General features: G+C 40.8%; 1 protein-coding gene across 2 annotated transcripts in view; it reads right to left on the reverse strand.

The window, feature by feature from the left end:
• Nucleotides 1-19632, reverse strand: part of CDON (cell adhesion associated, oncogene regulated) — a 106096-nt gene extending 86464 nt beyond the window's left edge. The window contains exon 1 of one of the 2 annotated variants that reach the window (XM_047879301.1): nt 19337-19632. The gene's annotated coding sequence lies outside the window, so the exon portion shown is untranslated. Of the gene's footprint in view, nt 1-1511; nt 1665-19336 lie in introns of those variants that run through there. The other variant, XM_047879302.1, reaches the window with a different exon arrangement.
• Nucleotides 19633-19917: the final 285 nt, after the last annotated feature.

Consider the following 19917-nt stretch of genomic DNA (forward strand, 5'->3'; position numbering starts at 1 on the left):
AACTAGGCTAGATACTTACAGGTCACATAAATGTGAAAAATTCCTACCTGACCTGGATTAACCACTAGTTTGTCAGTTCCATGAGGGGAAGGAGCCAGGTCTATTTTGCTCACCACTATGTACCATACCTGGGAAGTTTCTTGCACAAAATGAGTGCTTAACAAATGTCGATGAATGAATGAATGTACATTGAGAGAAACCCAGCAATGTTTCCTGTGAATTATGAAGTTATTTCACAGACTACTAATTTAATATGCTTAAAAACATTCTAGTAAGCCAAAAGAGAAGATACAAGAATAGTGTCCCACTCCTAAATAGCAGTTTAAGACAATCAACACTAATGCTTTATGACCTGTTCACTGAGTTTATTTGGTCTTTGATGGAAGTGAACACCCATATTTTCCTATTTTTTATTATGTCAATTTTTTTTAAATCAATAGCTAATAGTTATGTGCTGTATAATGTGATAGGTACTTAAGCCAAATGACTAACACAGTGCAGGACACAGCATTACAGAAAAGCCACGGGCAAAAGTGAGAAGACAGTAAATAAAAGATGTTATCAAAAGTTCTTTTCAACCTGAAGAGAAAAGGATACTATTGACAATATCAGAAGCACTATTATCACTGTGCTCACCCACAGAAATAACCCAGTAGAGTCTGCAGAAACATTCACCATGAACTTGAAAGTCATACAGGCATAGGGCCAACAATAGGTAAATGCAATTCTCTGCTTTTACTACAGTTGAAGGGTTTGTAGCTAAAACAAAAGACTTCATATACTTATGACAGAGATTGGCATTACAGACGAAAACATCAGGGCTTCTTGCTGTATATACTCATGTTTCCTGCAATGTGGCATGAATTTCTGTAAGGTCAAAACCACGTAAATAAAATCCTGCCATATAAAGTTGTTATTAAATTTAGGAAGATAACTCTCAAGGAGGTGTTTCAAACATACTTAGACAGTACTGGCCAAATTCATTGGGTGAAACCACAGAGAGTTATATAAATTCCCTTAAAACTATCGAGTCAATCTGTCCCACCTCTTGCCAACACTTTTTAAAGTACTGAATTTGGCAAAAAAAATACCTAAGGAAAACAAGCACATTTTTAAAATATTTTTTTTCAACGTTTATTTATTTTTGGGACAGAAAGAGACAGAGCATGAACGGGGGAGGAGCAGAGAGAGAGGGAGACACAGAATCGGAAACGGGCTCCAGGCTCTGAGCCATCAGCCCAGAGCCTGACGCAGGGCTCGAACTCCCGGACCGCGAGAACGTGACCTGGCTGAAGTCGGACGCTTAACCGACTGCGCCACCCAGGCGCCCCAACAAGCACATTTTTAAAGCAAAATGCCACAATGCTAATTTATACACACACATGAGGTGGATTAGTCACTCCCTGTCGACACCGGACAAAATCAACTCGCTGATTTACCTGCATAAACAAATGTTTGTCTTTATACATATTTATAAAATTAAGATTTTAAAAGGTCGTACAAGCACTTACTACGTCTGAGTTACCGGAGAAAGACTCAAATGCTTCAGTCAGTAGATCTGTCATCTTTCTGCCCCAGCACCAAAGAGCGATGATCCAGTCCCAGTGGTGATGGTAGGTCACTTGGAAATGAGTTAAGGAGGCGGGGCTCTACGCGCAGCATGAAAAACCTTGCCAAATAATTCTGATACTCTACCCCACCCTTGCCTCTTGCTTCCACTAGGCAGGGAGTTAACTGGCTTTACTGTGTGTGAAAGTAAATCTACTTGTACATCTTACCAAACAGCTGTCTTATGAAATTAGTTATTCCAAAGGATAACAACTACCAATTATTAAGTTTATTGGTGAAAGATTTTACATGCATTATTGTTCCTCAACGTTCCATCCACAACGTTCCTAAAGATGGGTATTGTTTCCATTTTACAAGAGGGGTAACAGTAAAGAAGAAAACTCTAGTAACCTCCCCAAGATTCTAGAGCTTGTAAAGGGCAGGGGTAACATCTGAACCCAGGGCAATCCCAGGCCTACGCTTACCTCTTACCCCTTTCTACCTACAGCTTCCTAATTAAAAGAAAGGCCTTGAGTAGAAATCCGGTTTTATGTTCATTGATGTCCGTGAGAATCCACGGTCACTTCCCATTCTGGAGTGATTCTCAAAACTATCAGGTTTTAGTTTTCTTTCTCCTTTTTTTTTTTTTTTTTAATTTTTTCAAGCTCCAGCAACTTTTATTCTTTCTCGATTTTAATCTGCGAAATGATTGTCAGAGGGATGAAAATTATTTTTTATAAATTTCACTGTGTTTCTGCGCTTCTGGAACTCAATTACTGTAAACTTACTGTGAATCATTAGCCAGACAATGAAGGCAGGACACAAGATTTCAGTGCCTAATTTGCATTCGTGTTCTTGGGTCATGTCTGTGACATGTGAAAGTCACATGAAGTTACAGAATACAGAGTACAAAGGAAGTTCTGAAACAGGTAAGAGGAAAAGCAGATGTGAATTATCTTCCAGCTCATGGCGGCATAAGTGTGACAAACTCGAAAAGCATGTCATGGCACACAGCCTTATACAACATCATGAACACACAAATTACAAAGATCCCCTATCACTCTGGCTCAACGGCAATAAGCAAATATTAATACATACAAACACTTCGTTGAATGGGTTGTTTAATTGCTCAGTACTATATATATAGCAGTGCACTTTTAAAGTGATTGCCCACAAAATATTGGACCAGTAGTTAAAAACAAGGTCATTATTAAAAAAAGAAAAACCGTACTAAATCACGCTTAAAATTTTAAAACAATCATATGAAATAAGCAAGTGAAATATAAAACAAGCAAAAGTTTCTTTCTACAATACTGACAATCTAAAAAATGTTTTAAAGATTTTACATTTTTGAATTATATTGGTTTTGTGGTAATATATTTATTTTGTAAATTTTAGTTTTACAAGAAGTTTGCATCTAGTTTCTTTTCTATATAATTAAGAGATTCGTGATAAAAATCATTTAATCAGTAATAGTTTATAAGAATTTTGCCCTTTGACAAAGTTTGAGTGCTGACCCCTTTTTAGCAAAATACATTATCATCTCAGTTAAGACACTATGTTCACTAATCAAACACACAGCTATTTCCTTGATCACACACATTCCTGCAAATCTGAGTTGAGAGTGGGGTTGGGGGATAGAACAAGAATTACAGTTTCAAATACAAGATTCACAGTCCCCCAAATCAAAACAGTTAAAAGAATCCTATAAATGCCACCTACCTCCAAAGCCACCAAGACCACCACCCTAAGAAAACTCTATAAATGCAATACAATCAAGCTTTATCCTCTATGTTATAGGACCCAGAAGGAATATCTTTTTTTATTTTTTTTAACGTTTATTTATTTTTGAAAGACAGAGCATGAGCGGGAGAGGGGCACAGAGAGAGGGAGACAAAGAATCTGAAGCAGGCTCCAGGCTCTGAGCTGTCAACACAGAGTCTGACACAGGGCTCGAACCCACAAACCATGAGATCATGACCTGAGTCAAAGTCAGATGCTTAACTGACTGAGCCACCCAGGCACCCCTGGGAATACCTTAAAGTCTGTGCATTTGCAGAGTTGTGGCACAACGTTTTCTCCTGCAAACGCATTCAGTATCACTACAAAAATTACTGTGTTTCCCTGAAAACCCAGATTCCAGTGATAGAAATACAATAATGAGGCCAACCAGTGGACTAGAAGAAAACAGATGGAGTTTTCAGTGCTTAACTGAAAGAATACAACAACAACAAAATGCGTAAGTGCCTCCTTCCTGAAGCATTATTACTGTCACTGTGGACAACAACCAAAAAAAAAAAAAACCCCTACAGATAAAGAGGGAATGGCCAGCCAAAAAGGGAAGACTGCCCACCACCTGTCATGTTCTGGTTCCACAATCCCCTCTTCAATTTTTTGGATGCACCTCCACCGCTAAACTTTGATCTTCAACAGTCACTTGAGGGCAACATACTTAAGCCGGCCAACTAGAAACAAAATAGGGGAGTGGCCGGGGTGGGGCTGACAGTGTGCATAACTGGCCTATCTCCATGTCAAATATTTGCATCTGATGATTCCACATCTATTCTATTTCTCTCTTGGAAACAACTTGGGGATGGCACTTTATTGGTGGTCTTTAATGCTACCAATCCCAGTTAAGTGTTTATCTGTTCTGACCATATGTAAGCCCAAAAGAAAAGTAACAAATTCTCTCTTGGAAACAACTTGGGGATGGCACTTTATTGGTGGTCTTTAATGCTACCAATCCCAGTTAAGTGTTTATCTGTTCTGACCATATGTAAGCCCAAAAGAAAAGTAACAAATTTAAAAGGACGTAAGAGTCAAGCTCATTATTTAAGTATACATATAAGAATTCCAGAAAACACCGGGATTTCCCATAGATAAGAAGATTTGCTGGGGATGGGGCACCTGGGTGGCTCAGTCGGCTAAGCGTCCAACTTCAGCTCAGGTCATGATCTCGCGGTCCGTGAGGGCTGTGAGTTCAAGCCCCGCGTCGGGCTCTGTGCTGACAGCTCAGAGCCTGGAGCCTGTTTCAGATTCTGTGTCTCCCTCTCTCTCTGCCCCTCCCCTGCTCACGCTCTCTCTCCCCTTCAAAAATAAATAAACATTAAAAAAATTAAAAAAGAAAAAACATTTGTTGGGGAAATTATCAACAGAAAATTAGCAAAGGGTACCAACAATAGTCCTTGCTTCTAAGAACATGTCAGTGAAGGTAGGTATGAAGTACATCTCTCACAAAATAAATTTTATTTTCTTGGTATTAAACTGAAGTATGTTTACACTGAGTTTGGGGAGGTAAGAAGGGAGAAGGGGAGATCACAAAGTTACAAAATTGAACATGTGGAACAAGAGAGTCAAACGGTGTTCACTTGTTTGGAAAGTCAAAGGAATGTTCCCCAAAGTTCCCCATTAGCTCTTACTAATTGAGCTAATTGAGTATTAGCTCAATACTCACCCAACTGTGCTCTTTGCTATGCACTGGGTTCTAACCAGTCCAAAAACATATAATCAATTCCAGCGTATTCCCCCATTTGTGGCTCCCCAGAGTTTAATCCCCACTCATTTGATTCTGATTCCACAGTTTCTAAGTCACCGTGTCACCATAATACCCCCTTTTGTGGATATGAGCCCATCTCACCGATAGCAATTATAACAATCAGAGCAGCAACACCGCCCTCGAGAACCATCTACCTGATCACACGAACACTAAAATGAGATGGCCAAGAGCCTGATGAGCTATCATTCATTCCCATTATACAGGTGAAGAAACCAAAGCACAGGGAGGTCATGTCACTAGACTGTAGTGCAAGCTGGCTTTGACCCCAGGTACTCACTCTCTAGAGCTTACCCTCATCCAAACCCCTATGATACGATGCCTAAAAATTCCCAGAATTTTACAGAAAACTAATTCATTCTCAATTCAACTGTTCCATTAATGGAAATTCCACATGCTAAGTTTACCTAAAACAAGTTGTGGGGTTGGGGGAGCTGTCCGCCAGTCCTTAGTAGCCCACCATCTACTAAGCAGCATATGAATGATAAAAAAAAAAACAATTCTCTTCATTAGTTGAGCTAAGCACCCTACATAGAATAATGATGTAAAGCGTTGCAAGAACATTCAGCACATTCCAGTCACACCTAGTATCAGTCTGTTGGGAAAGAAACAAATAATGCAGCAAAGAAATGAGTCACAACACCCCACAGCCCAAATATGCTCTAACAATTGTCCAAATCATTTTCATAACCTTAGAGAGCAAGGGGTTGAAAAATTAAAATTAAAGCTGAAGACTTTCCAAATAATTCAATTTCACAAGAGAACAAAGAAGAAAATTATAGGTTAAAACTTCCACTATACTAAACAATATCAAAGAAACATCAAAGAAAACCATTATTTGAAAGATGTTAAAAATATCGGGCAGGAACCCTAATATTTTAAGAATTTAATCATGTAAAAGCCAAATTAACCTGCTGACATAAAAGTATTATTTTAAAGCCATTTAACCATTACCTAAAACAACATACAAATTAATACATATTAATCACTATACACAAAACTACATTATAGACTTGGCTTATACTGGGCAATTAGAGATCTGAACAAGTATTCATTCTTGTTCAGTTTCTCTTCTTTCAAAAAAAAAAAAAAAAAAAGACTTACAGACAAGCCTCATCAATCATTAAGAGGGCCTGGTTCTGGTATTATATGAGCTCTGTCAACTTTAATCAAATTGCTTGCCAGATCGTAGATAAGTAATGACTTGCTTAGGTTAAGCAAGGCCAGAGTTTTCCTTCTGTAGTATATACATCTCCAGAGTGAAAATAAACAGCCTCACACCTCTTACTGGAAGCTGGTCTCTGTTGCTATCACAACTCACTCTTCACTCCAATGAAGGAGGAGCAAAATTTGCCTTTAAGAATGTCTATTTTTCTTTCTTCTTGATCTTGTCATCAAAACCATTTTTAAACTATTTCATTAAACAGTTAACGACTGGCTTGATTTTCACCAAAATAATACAAATTAGCTGTCATTAAATGCTTTAGCGTTAGCATTTGTTTTAGCCAACCTTATACAGTGACACAAAATGAAAGAGAAGTTAACAACTGGTCAAAGCAACATTAAAAGCATCATGTAAAACTGCAAAGTTTGAGGGGTGCCTCGGTGGTTCAGTTGGTTGAGTGTCCCGGCTTCAGCTCAGGTCATGATCTTGAAGTTTGTGAGTTCGAGCCCACGTCAGGCTCTGTGCTGACAGCTCAGAGCCTGGAGCCTGCTTCCGATTCTGGGTCTGCCCTTCCCCTGCTCATGCTCAGTCTCTCAATAATAAATAACGTTAAAAAAAAAATTAAAAAAATAAAATTAAAAAAAACTGCAAAGCTTGAATTCATTTTCTAACAAATCTAAGAAACGAAAAACCAAATTATGTCTTGATAATCATCCGTCATGTTTTGGATACAGGGCTATCATGGAACAACCATTAAGAGAAAAGAACATCTCAATGTAGATTTGATGTTCATTCCACAAAGACGCAAATGTAAAATGAGATTTACTTCTAAAAAGCTCCTTTGCGGGGCGCCTGGGTGGCTCAGTCGGTGGAGCATCCGACTTCGGCTCAGGTCATGATCTCGCAGTCCGTGAGTTCGAGCCCCACGTCGGGCTCTGTGCTGACAGCTCAGAGCCTGGAGCCTGTTTCAGATTCTGTGTCTCCCTCTCTCTGACCCTCCCCTGTTCATGCTCTGTCTCTCCCTGTCTCAAAAACAAATAAAATGTTAAAAAAAAAATTAAAAAAAAAAAAGCTCCTTTGCTATTTTCCTGATTTTACATAGAATTGGAAAGGGCTTCCAAACCTCATTTCAGCTGGGACACTCTGTTAGAGAAATTTCCAAGCGCCTGCTTTAAAGAAATGTGCTAGAAAGCAAGGATCCCTGTGGCTAGAAATAAAAATAACGTAACCTCTGTAGAGGAAAGAGTTCAAAACTATAAGACACCAGGGAATCAATTTTATCTTAGGCAAAATTCACTTCCATATCTTCTGTGAGGTCAACAGAATCCAGAATGCAGAGTCTGTGGTTTAGAAATGTCAAAGAAATGTCAAAGAGAAAACAAAACAAAACAAAACGTAGAAGTATTTTATTCTCTTCCTAAGCACAGACAAATGTGCAATTATAATCTAATTTAAGCTTTAGAAGAATGACTACAGTTTCAAAGAACCTCCTTTCCCAGCATTAGAGAGATGTTAAAGATCTAACTTTCAACTACATGAAAACTCTCATAAACACGATCCTAATGCTCAATCACGTATTGTCCTCATGGTTTCCACTCTCATGACAATTTTACTGTTTTGTACATTTAAGCAGAAAAACAAACACACACCACCATCAGAAAGAGGAGATCATTCTGCTTCTGGAATAAAAAGAAACACAAGGCAGGAGTCGTCATCGCTGGAACACTTCACAAGGCGCTAAGTGAGCAAGGCGGGTGATGTGGTTCTCCACTGCAACCCCACACAGGACAGCACTTCCCTTTCCCAGGCTGCAGCACACCAGACAGACAAGAGTCCTGGTCTGCAAAAGCAATACAGTCACTCCTTCATCACCACGTCACCTGTTGTTAAGCTGCCAGAGTTTACATCCGCTCCAGGTAAATCAGATACGGAAGAGGTTAGTATTTCTCAGTGAATTAGAAAGAACTTCCACAAAGCAAACGGGGACTTCCTTTGTGTACCAAATATCAAGCGAAAGGATTTTTTTTTTTTATCCAGAAAACTCGCATTTCACATGAAGGGGGCGGGAGGCGGGGGTGGTAGGAAGCCTGCATTGCAGAAAGGAAAAACTGAAAACTCAGTTTCTCTTTCTTGGTTGTTGAAGGGCCATGGGAGTTCGATAGGGGGTGCCTGCTGATTTGATTCCACGACCAGCTGACATCTGTGACCACAACTAATTAAGTATTCTGTATGTATGCGCAGCCAGCTAAGAAAACACTGAATCTGATCTTTGTCCTGCAGGGTTAATCATTTCCTCATCTTTCTTCCCTGATAATCTCCTATCTCAAAGAGAAATCCCAAAATAAGTAAAACACTGACAATGTCTCTTTAAAACGATTTGTTATTTTCCCGTGGAATGGGATACAGCCAGGACTTGGAAGGTTCACATTTAGAAACCCACTTTGGGAGCTGGCTATAAGACCCCTACTGACAACAGTAAGATGTATGTAGTCAAATCCCTGGGCTAAAATTTATTTGATGCCACAAAATGCTGATATCAATCTCTGCACGAGCTGCATTGTATGATTAAAAACCCCACTGTGGCTGCTGTCATAGTAACAAATGTGAAATTACTTTAAGACCTAACCACTACGACAATAGCTCTTTTAAAATGCATCCTCAAACACAAAAGAAATAACAAATAATGACAACTGTGTTTGCTAGCCTAATAGGAGACCACAGTTAACAACCCATCTTATAATGACTCAAATTGGTTTTTGTTAGCCATGGGATTTAAAAAACTTAGCTCCAAAATGTAAGAAGAAAATTATGTGAAAGACCTATATAGGTCTACAAAGCCCAATTCAAACACAAAATAATCTAAAACATGATCAATAGAGATTGAAATTAGAAATTCAAGGTAGAGTTCTGATGTGTTTTAATCTCAAAATGGATTTGACCATAAATAAAGAAAATATGCCTAATCATCAATAAATAGAAATCAAACAAACGGATAAAGAGATCAGAACCATCCTAATCAGATTATAATAGGACTTGAAAATACATCTTAAGCAGAAATATCTATTTAGAATACAGTTTGAAATATACTTTACCCCATCAGAACTATACAGTCCTTACTATAAAACTAAACTTGTAATTCCACTTTGGATGAACATCCAAGATTTGATGAAAGAAATGAAATGAGCTTGTTTAAAAAGGTGATCACAGTAAGACGAACCCACAAAGTAAATCATGGACAGAATGTAATAGTTAGACTTCAGTATGGTTCTGTTCAGGAGTTTAACAATCTATCAAGAACAATAAAAGTATCTTCTCAGTATTGAGTGGTCCCAGGATCTACTGACCTGCTATTCAGATGCCTGGACACAAAACTGAAATCCTGGTATATGAGGGGTCGCTAAGTCATGGCAACAATCTAAAAATCTAATTTCCCGACGAGCGTGAACAGGGGAAAACGGGCGGGAGGAAACACTATATTCAATCAAATTGAATTGACTGGCAACACGATGTTATTTTACCAGTGTTTATAAAAAGAATTAAATGGCACCTTTTCTGCAAAACTGTACTGTCGCATCTGTAATCACACCCAGACATTTACCCTCACGTGAGTATTTTTATAAGCCAACTGTCAGATTTTGTCAATACATCGTGAGCTATATAATATCAAGCCAAATAATGAAGTTTAACTCCACTCTATGGATGAGGGTTCCTCATACCCACCCCTCCTACTCTCCTAGTCACCAAACTGAGAGGAACAGTTTAAATTACTGAAACAGAGGTGAATGATAAACAGCATGGCCGTTTCAACTGAAACTATGTTCACTCCCTAATTCTTCTTGCCTGTTACTCACTGTGTTGTTATTTTGCTATACACACACCCTGAGGCCAAAACCATGAAAATAAGCCAAAATAAATGGACAAGAAAAATGTCTTCTCCCTAGCTTACGATGCTATTTTTGTTTTTATTGGAATAAAAGAGGCTGCCAAGTTCTGATGTCACTACAGTAATTTCATGGCCTGATAAAAGTAGTATTTTATCCATTAAACATCTGTCCCCCTTGCCAAATTTACCTCCAAGCAGGCCGTGTGTACAATTACTCATTAAGCCAATAACTGCCAGGCATTTCCCTGGCAAGAGACAGAAGCCAGAATTGCACTTTTTAGTACCTATATATCCGAGAGAACACCTGCGATAGTGAGTATTTTAAAACCAGACAAAACTTGGTATCACCTCTCCAGACACCAAATGTTGCACAGAAGAAAAATACACATTTTAAATATATATAATCATTTTAAAAATTCATCCATTTAAATTTTTTAACACTAAAAAGTTCAAAAACTGAAAAAAAACTGTTAAAATATCATGCAAACATTCCAATAATGAGACATTTAACTTTTTTTTTTCCTTTGTCTAAAGCGTTCTTTAATCTTCATTATTTGAAGCTGTGGTCTACCTGAATTTGACATGAAGAATCAGACTTTAACTGGATTTTTTAAAACTTTTTTAATGTTTATTTATTCTTGAGAAAGAGAGAGAGAAAGGCAGAAGAGACAGAGTGCAAGTGGGGGAGAGGGGCAGAGAGAGAGAGGGAGACACAGAATCCGAAGCAGGCTCCAGGCTCTGAGCTGGCAGCAAAGAGTTCGACGCGGGGCTCGAACCCATGAACCGTGAGATCGTGACTTGAGCTGAACCGACTGAGCCGCCCAGGCACCACTTTCACTGGATTTTTAAGAGCAGACTGTATGTTGAAATCACGCATGGGTCTAGAGAGGACAGTTTAGCATCTTGCTACTCAGTAGGGTCCAGGCAACATCATCAACACCATTTGGAAACTCGCTACAAAGGGAGAATCAATCTTGGGATTCACCCCGGACTCATTAAATCATTTTAAACAGCCCCCAAGAGGGCCACCTGGGTGGCTGTCAGTTAAGCAACTGAGTTTGGCTCAGGTCATCATCTCGGGGTCCGTGAGTTCAAGCCCCAAGTTGGGCTCTGTGCTGACAGCTCAGAGCCTGGAGCCTGCTTCAGATTCTGCGTCTCCCTCGCTCTCTGCCCCTCCCCAATTCATACTCTGTCTCTCCCTCAAAAATAATAAATAAGCATTTTAAAAAAATTAAAAGAAAAAAAAAAAACAGCCCCCAAGAAATCCAAAAGCACAGTGACACTTCAGAAGCACTGTGATTACCACTCGGATACATTCAGCCATTTGGGTATTTAGTACTCGTTAGGCATAGTGCGAGTAAGGGGGTGAGAGGGATGATCACACAAAGAGGGGACAGCACTTCATCTGTCCTTAAGGAGAAAGACGAGGATGAGCAGACATGTAAACAATGATGATACAGTATCAGGCAAAGGAGAGACAGAGTTCCCAGCCTGCAAGACAGAAAGCAAGGTACATTCAAGTGATTCAAAGTAGCTAAAGATGGCAGTAGCATCCAGTAGGTAGAGCACCTGTACACCCCACTGAAGACCTGGGCCTTAATAAGTGAGCGATTCAGGGTCTCTGGAGAAATCGATTTTAAGGAGAGCAGTCACATGATCGGATTTATGTTTTAGGAAGATTGCTACTCTGCTAACACGGAGAAAAATGGATGATTTGGAGTGGGGGCAAAACCCCCACTGGAGATAGGGAGGCGACACAGAAGCAGTTTCAGCAGAAGACCAAAAGTTGGGTTTTTTGGTCACACATTCGAAATCTCCTCTCACCCCTCTCCCATTTTGGAAAGGTGGCTGGAGGGGTAAAAGGTAATGGTAACATAGCAGACCTGCTTATACGTTACAGGGAGGCAACGGAGGGTTTATTTATATGCGTACATGAACACAAAACAGTAAAAGCTCAGTAAACTCAGTATACTATACTTTTCTGCTTACAAAATAAAGATTATTTCAGTGATTCAGGATTCTACATTACCTTCAGCCATTGTTAAGTATCAATTATTAACACGAGTTAACATATATTTACAGATACAAGATATGTACATGGTTAGATTAAGTAACTATGGGACTCAGAAAATATCCCAGATATAGTTTTTTTCCTTGGATAAGTCACTTTCCCCCCCCAGGATGAGTGATTTCTCTCTCTCGAAATGCAAGTACAGAAAAGTAGGGTGGAGGAGAGAAGGCAGAGAGAGAAGATGTATATTTATTCATTTTTACAGTACACCTGTTGTAAGAGTGAAGAAATACACCTGGGCCAGCAGATGGCCTCAAGAAACTTCTCAGATGTGTACCTACATCAAGAGGGAGCAAATACTATACTTGGAAAGTATTATCACTGCTGATGCTGGCACACGTAGAATACTGGGAAGTTTCTATTTTCTCTTTATGTAAGAAAGAAAAGAGTAGCTGACATTTAGTTGTCAGTGATATAAACGAAGAATTACATTTAAAGTGAACAAAGCCAGCAAGCTGAGGCAGTCCTCAACTTTAAACTCGGGTTGGTTTGAGAAAATGTATGGACTCAGTGGCTGTTTGGACATTTTTGACACATTTTTCTCCCTCCAAAATCATGCATGTATTGGTTATGTAGAATCACTACGTAGTAAAAGCCCATTTCATGGAGTCTCACTACTGCAAGGCTCTCAGAGGTCGTGTAGGTCAATCTCTCACCCAAGGAAGAGATCCCTTCCCCAGTGTCTTTAGCAAATGTCCAGTAATCAGGGGCTCGTGTCCCCTCAAAAGAGCATTCTCTATCATGAGGCAGCTCTATTTGACAGACAGTTCTCCCTTCTTTTGAAACAAAATCTGCATCTTTTGAGTAACCCATACAGGGCAGAAGATGAATCATTTATCACTATTTCAACCCCCATCCCCTCGAAATCTGGGCCACCGGGGGGTCTGATTTAAGAAGGAAAGGGGGTCAGCTTGCCCCTCTGGGATGCAGGGGAAGCCATCCATGCACGTGGCTGTATGCCAAGAACGACCTTGCATCACGGAGTATGAAGAAATAAGACTTAATGAAATTACAAAAGCTGAAGAATACAATGTCTCCTAAGGAGAAAAGTGGCTTGTGTTCCAGCAGGACACCCAGAAAATCCTTCATCAACATTTCCAAGGACAGAAATATAATAAACTATTTACCTCAACCACAACCCCCTCAAAATGAACAAACAAACAAACAAAGAACCTTCTCATTCATCAACATCATCTTGCATTCTTGTTTCACTGTTTGGTGAAATAAATTTTATTTAGCACATCAGGTTAGTAGCCAAAAGTCGTCTTCTTGAAGCAAGCAGCCCTGTTCTTCAAAATTTTTCTGTAGCATCACATCCTACTCCACTTTCTTCCATTTTTGGTGTATTTTTGTTTTCAAAAGAATATTACGTTATTTTGTTTTCTTCTAAGACTCTCATGCTAGTGCTAGCTGGTGCTTTCTTCTGTACGATTCTAAGTATTGATTATGGCATTAAATCCTAAGCACGAAAAGATCTAAGCTACCTTAGATGATCCTTCTTCTCTGTCTTGGGGCTCTCTTCCTTCCCTTCTAAACACACACACACACACAGAAGGACAGTTAACAACAGGTTTGGTTTATGTAATTATAACTGAGAGCAACTATTCAACCCCATTTTAGTATTTATGTACAAAAATAAGGTCACGGTAAATTTTCAAGCTAGCCACTAGGATCCGATTTTCAAATAATGTGAGAAGAAGTGTCCTTTTCTTTTTTCCCAGTGACCACATATCCAATGTGCCGATAAAATGAACTACTACCAATTTCAAAACACACAAAAACTTTAAGTAACAATTTAAAAAGCACAAATTACTACCATACACAATAGCATGGATGAATCTCACAGACCTTATGAGCAGTGTGCAAGAAACCACATATAAAAGAGTACATACATGCCATAGGAATCCACTTTTATGAGTATAGCTGGAGAACAGGCAAAACTAATCTATGGTCAGATGAGGCGCAACAGTGGCTGCCTGATGGGGGTGGCAGGGTTGTCTGGGAAGGAGCACCAGGAGAACTTCGAGGTGAAAGAAATATTCTAGATCTTGATCTGGCTAATAGTTGCCACCCATATGTGCATATGTAAAACTTCATCCAGCTGTGCACTTAGTGTACATTAACTGCACGCTCATGTACATTTTTATATCACACAATCAACTAGGAAAAAATGCAACATTGTTTCCAAGCACCTTTCAGTTCAACTGCAAAATTAAGAGCACATTACATCTATAGCTCTTGCATGTACCCATACGATTACTAACTTCTGAGAATTCCTTACTATGTTAGTCCTTAAACCAACTCTGGATCAGAGTAATATGTACAGAAGGAGCTAAGTAAAAGTAATAGGAGCTAACACTCACGTGTTACAGTTTTAGCATATCCCAAGCAATTTACTTTCATTATCCCATGTAATCCCCACAACCGTGGTAAGAGATACTATTGTTATCCCCATTTTACAGATGAGGAAACCAAGACTTCGGTCAAGCTCGCTTCCCCAAATAAAAAAAGGTGAGCGAGTATCTAACAAGAAGAGGTAGCTGAGAAGCAAGCTTTGTAGATCAACTTTTGAATGCTGTTTGTAGTAGGGTAATATAAAAATAAAATCAACCACACAGTTCCAAGCAACAAAATGGTAAGCAGAATATTTCTACACTCAGTCATATGACCTGTATATTTCTTTACCCTCTGACGTAAGATACAAGGAACTTCACTGTCCCTTAATCCTATGATTGAAAGGCACATCATTCTAGCTCTCAAGAACTGAAGTCCCTATTCACATTCCGACCAATATTCAGCAGAACAAAATGTGCTTTAGGGGTAGTTTTTTATGATCTCTGGCCATCAAAATATATCACACAGCAAAAGCCACTAAAAACCTGTGAACCAAGACTGGCACAATGCTAACTTGCAGTGTTGACCCCAATGCATGCAAAGGTCCTTTCAATTTGGTCGTGCTAGGATTAAGGTGAGAAAAAAATTAAACACAGTCTCTAAAAGGCTTCTTTATTTTCCCAACACTCAGTATTGTGAGAATTTGGGAGAGGACTACATGGTAATAGGATGGAGAGAACTGTGACACACAACAGGATTATAATCAGGAACAAAATATACCAAATTGCCCAGCAAATACGCTACTGAGTTCTCCATCAGTGGAAAACTAGCACCAGAATTCAAATTCATTTTTAACTCTTCTTGGAATATGGAAATTGATTGATGATACTATCCAAGATTCAGAACTGCCCTTCCTGGAAAAGTACACAAGAAACAAACTGGGCAAATATCCTGAAAAATGTTTGTATCCAAAAATTATTTGGGGCAGCTGCGGGGGCGGGTGGCTGGGGAGGAGGACACACTCATGTTTCTCAAAAATTTTGCTCCAAAGACTTTATAGAATGTTTTTGGTAGATATATTTTCATTTACTTGTGGCTGCAAGCAAAGTCTGCAAAGCAATGCCTTAAAAAATACTAAAGATCAGACCTCTCAATAAGACACCAGGAAAGAGACATATACCCTAAATGAATTTAAATCCTTCAATAATGCAACAAGAATGCAATGAAATCGTATAAAAACAAAAGAGAAAAGTGAAATATGCCTATTCAAACAAGCATTTCATCTCTGCAAAGCAATGTGCTTCACATAAAAGTCTGATTTTGCCCTCAGTTTAAAAAGTTATTAGAACAATACATCAGCCCTTACCGGCAAGACCAAACTGTAACACAATTTTATATATTTATCAAAAGATCATTCAGAGAAAACTTACCAAGTCTTCAACGTGTAGATGCTTGTGCTTCAGAGGGAGAGCAGAGAAGTGACTTTTTGTACTTAACAGTGGCGTTCAGTTCAGTGCTAAAAACACATCACCAAAGTCCTGCTCGTAAGAGAGTCCTGACTAGCAATCTGCCTTCGGGTTGGGCTGTTTTCTCTTATAAGATAAGCTGTTAAGTCATGCCTTGATTTTAGATCTGCTAACATATGGAGTCTTCTAATGTAGCCTCTCTCCGCCCCCTCCCTCCACCGCCCCATCACCACTCAGCTCCAATCCCTCTACACACACACACACACACACACACACACACACACACACACACACAAAAGGCACTGCAGGGCAGAAATTCCTCAGGTGCTCGCTAATGTTATTCCCAGGGTCTTGGAGCCGCTTCGGGGATCAAGAGATCTCATAGCCCCTGCTGGGGTAAGGAGCAGCGAGTCTGTTCCATTTAATCAAATACAGAATGAATTTTCAGCTCTATTCACTAGCTTGTCTCCAGGGCTCTCAAAAGGCACCAGGCAGCTAGAATCACACACATGTGGCTCTTTTAGGCAAGTATAATTAGTTTGATTTTAAAAAGCCACATTAATAATATCACCTCAGGACCATTATTCAGGGGACAGATGACAATGATACTGTATGTTTTAAGCCTGACAATGGGGGAAAGAGCACAAACAATGACGGAAAACTTGAAGGATTAAAAAAAAAAAAACCAACAAACCAGTTTTTCACTTAATTGTAATCCAATATTTTTAAAGTGACATTAAGTATATTCCATATACCATCTTTGAAGTTTAATTGAGAAGAATCAAAGCCCTCCTTGTCAGCCTCTTAAAAGTGAATTAATACCATATACATGACAAAAATGTATAAGTGAAATGTTTATAAATAAATAGGATATTTACATACAATATAAAATCCTGAATAAAAACAATAAAACATTATCTAATCCAATTAACAAAACTTCTTGGGGAAAAAAAAAAAGCACTAACTGAAAATCACCATAAAATCAAGTCCTTCAAAGCAATCTATTTAGCAACCAGACTCCAAATTCTTTCTAATCTAATTAGTTCCTATTAAGTAGTAAGACCATATATCTTAAAGAAAGACTACCTTGGAGACAACTCCTCTGCTCTTGTGATGTGCTGTCTTATTTTTCCTTCTGCAAAGTACAAATGCTAATTACAAGGCCATAGCTAATGTAATTACATGTTATAAACAACCAATTTTTCAATTAGTTATTTTTAAGTTCCTATCCCAGTCTAATTTCCCTAAGATAATGTTTAATTCCTGAAATCATTTTCCCAGGATATACCTGGACACAATCACCAGTTTTTAGTCTAAGTTTTTGCAAAAGAAACCTTCCTAGAGAAGAAAACTTTTACTTCAACTTATATTTTGACAAACCCATAAATGAAATCGTCTAGAAAGTTATGAGAGCATAAGGGCAAAGCGGAAAAGAGAAAAGCAGAAGACCTGGTCAACAAATTTTACCTGCCCGCTTTAGAGCACAGCCCTATGACAAAAGTTTCCACACAAAGCCTCCATCTATATATACCTTGCTGACAGGGGGCGGGGGAATCCTATCTTGAAGTGAACTTAATTCCTCACTTGCAAAGAAGGCAAAGGATAAGACTGATTTTAGAAGCCAACCTACACAAGCTAGATCAGTATGTTCCAAGTCCTAAGGGTTCTTTGTACTTCCCGGCTTGAGAGTCAGAGCTGTTTAAGTACTTTCCACAGAAGAGGAGGTTGATGAGAACCATAGCAATCAATCAAAGCATCCCAAGTGAGTTACTACACAAACAATAGCACAGTACTTCTAGTAACTGATTTTCCTGGTTAACTAAACTATTCAAACAAAGACAGATTTCCAAATACTGTATCTGAGTTTTTGCATGAAAGTTAAACAATATACACTTGTGTGTTTTTTATAGAAATATAAATGTTTCTGCTCTACCCACTGCCAAGCACACACCCAGGGCACGTCTTTACAAAATGAAACAGGTTTTCTCCATCCTTCTCATATAACTTAAAGTATGAGGCAGTTTATTTCAACATGTGTATAACAGAAACTATACTATAAGTATTTGGTGCCTCTCTGGGTTCCTAAGAATGCTTTCTAGTTAAGCACTAATTTAAAATTTCCAGAATTTTTTTCTTTCATCTTGTCCTAAAAGTTGAACTACATTCCCCCTCCCATTTTCAGCTAAAATAGACTCCTTTTCAAAAAATGAGCTATAAAATGTAATAAAATGCTTAGAATTACACTGAGAATAAACCCATTTATTTCCCAGGTCCCCTCCCACCTTGTCCCTCTGTGACACTGCCCTTTAGGGACACCAGGTGTTAGCTGGGAGTCTGAGGGCAATGGTACCAGTGAGGCATGGAAACAGAATTGGCCTCTTTCATTTTTGCTGGCCACTGGCCTGAGAATAATCTCATGTTAGCTTTTAGTTCAACTTTCTGTTTCTCAAGGTGTTTGATTTAGGACACAGAGGCTGACTTTCTCTTATGATGTTCTCTAAATTCTAGATCTAAAGTGGAAAGCAGCCGGCCCTTAAGGCACCTGCCACCCTCTGTAGTCCTCACCAGGAAAGGCAGGCATTCTGGAGAAGAACTCCTTTTGGAGAGCCTTCCACCTGATTTGGTGGGGTTAGGGAGAACAATGAAGGCAAGGGAGTCTATCTATCCCCCTCAGTGATTTATTACTGAAATCCCTAGATGTGCAGAGAAAGCAACAAAGGTCTGGAAGCTGCAGACCGAGATAAATAGCGAGCTGTAATGTATTTAGCAAATGATAATGCAATCCACAGAAAGCTTTACAGAGAAGAAGGAAAAATACACTCCCTGGGGCTGGGAAGTCACTGAGCCTGGGAAGGCAAGAGAAAGATACATTGTGCAGGAAATTTCTCTTGCTTCTCCCTACACATAAATCACTGTCTCTCGCGGAGGCTCTGCGGGATGGAGGTTGAGAGAGGCGAGGGACCCCGCTCCGCTCCCTTGGGAAAACGTGCTGGCGCCCCAGACTCCCGGCTACGCTGGAGCTCACCTGCCCCAGCGGATCATTGTCAAAGAGATTTAATCGTGTTACTGACACCTCACCCCGCCTCCTCCCACGAGGTGGCTCAGCGTCCCCGAGGACGCGGAACGTCGCAGCTCCCCGGTGGGCATCCGTCAGCTGCCCTCCCCAGAACCCGCACGCAGTCCGGGATCCCCACGCCTTGCGGGGCGCACCGACCTGCCCTCCCGCGGACCTCCCGCTCCCAAGCCGCGTGGCCCCCAAACCCGGGGTCCCCGGACCACCCCTCCCTCCGATCCTGCGGCGGGCCCACCCCCGCACCTCTCAGCGGGGCAGACTCAGTCCCCGGACCTCCTGCGCGGCAGCCGGCTCCGAAAACCACCCCCAGGTCATCCCCCGCGCGCTGGCGGCGGCTACGGCGGCGGCGGCTGCGATCCGAACGGGCCCCTCCATGCACAGAGCAGGGCAGCAGGAGGGCGCGGCGCCTCGCACGCCGGGGCGGGGACGCAGGGGCGGGCGGGCTGGCTAGCGCGGGGTCCCCGCTCTCCTCGCACCGAGCCGCGCGAGCCGGGCACCCGGGACTCAGGGGAGGGGAGCTGGGGGGGGGGGGGGGGCGGAGCCACCGGGGCGCGTCCCCGCGGCCGCGCTCCTCTCCGCTCAGGCGCGCGGGCGCGTAACCGGCGGGCTCGGGGCCAGCGAGCAGCACGCGAGGAGCGGGAGGAGGGAACCGGGCCGCAGAGGCCGCAGCGCCCCACCGGCCCGCGCCCTGCCGGAGGGTGCGCGCGCAGCCTGCCAGATCAGCGGCGGGGGGATGGGCCGTACCAATCTGCGGTGGGGGGGGGGCGCTCCGTCCAGGAGCTTCTCCTCGTCCCCTTCCTGCTTGCTCCACGGGAAAGCGTCCC

This window comes from Prionailurus viverrinus, chromosome D1 (assembly GCF_022837055.1).
Source record: "Prionailurus viverrinus isolate Anna chromosome D1, UM_Priviv_1.0, whole genome shotgun sequence".
NCBI lineage: Eukaryota > Metazoa > Chordata > Mammalia > Carnivora > Felidae > Prionailurus > Prionailurus viverrinus.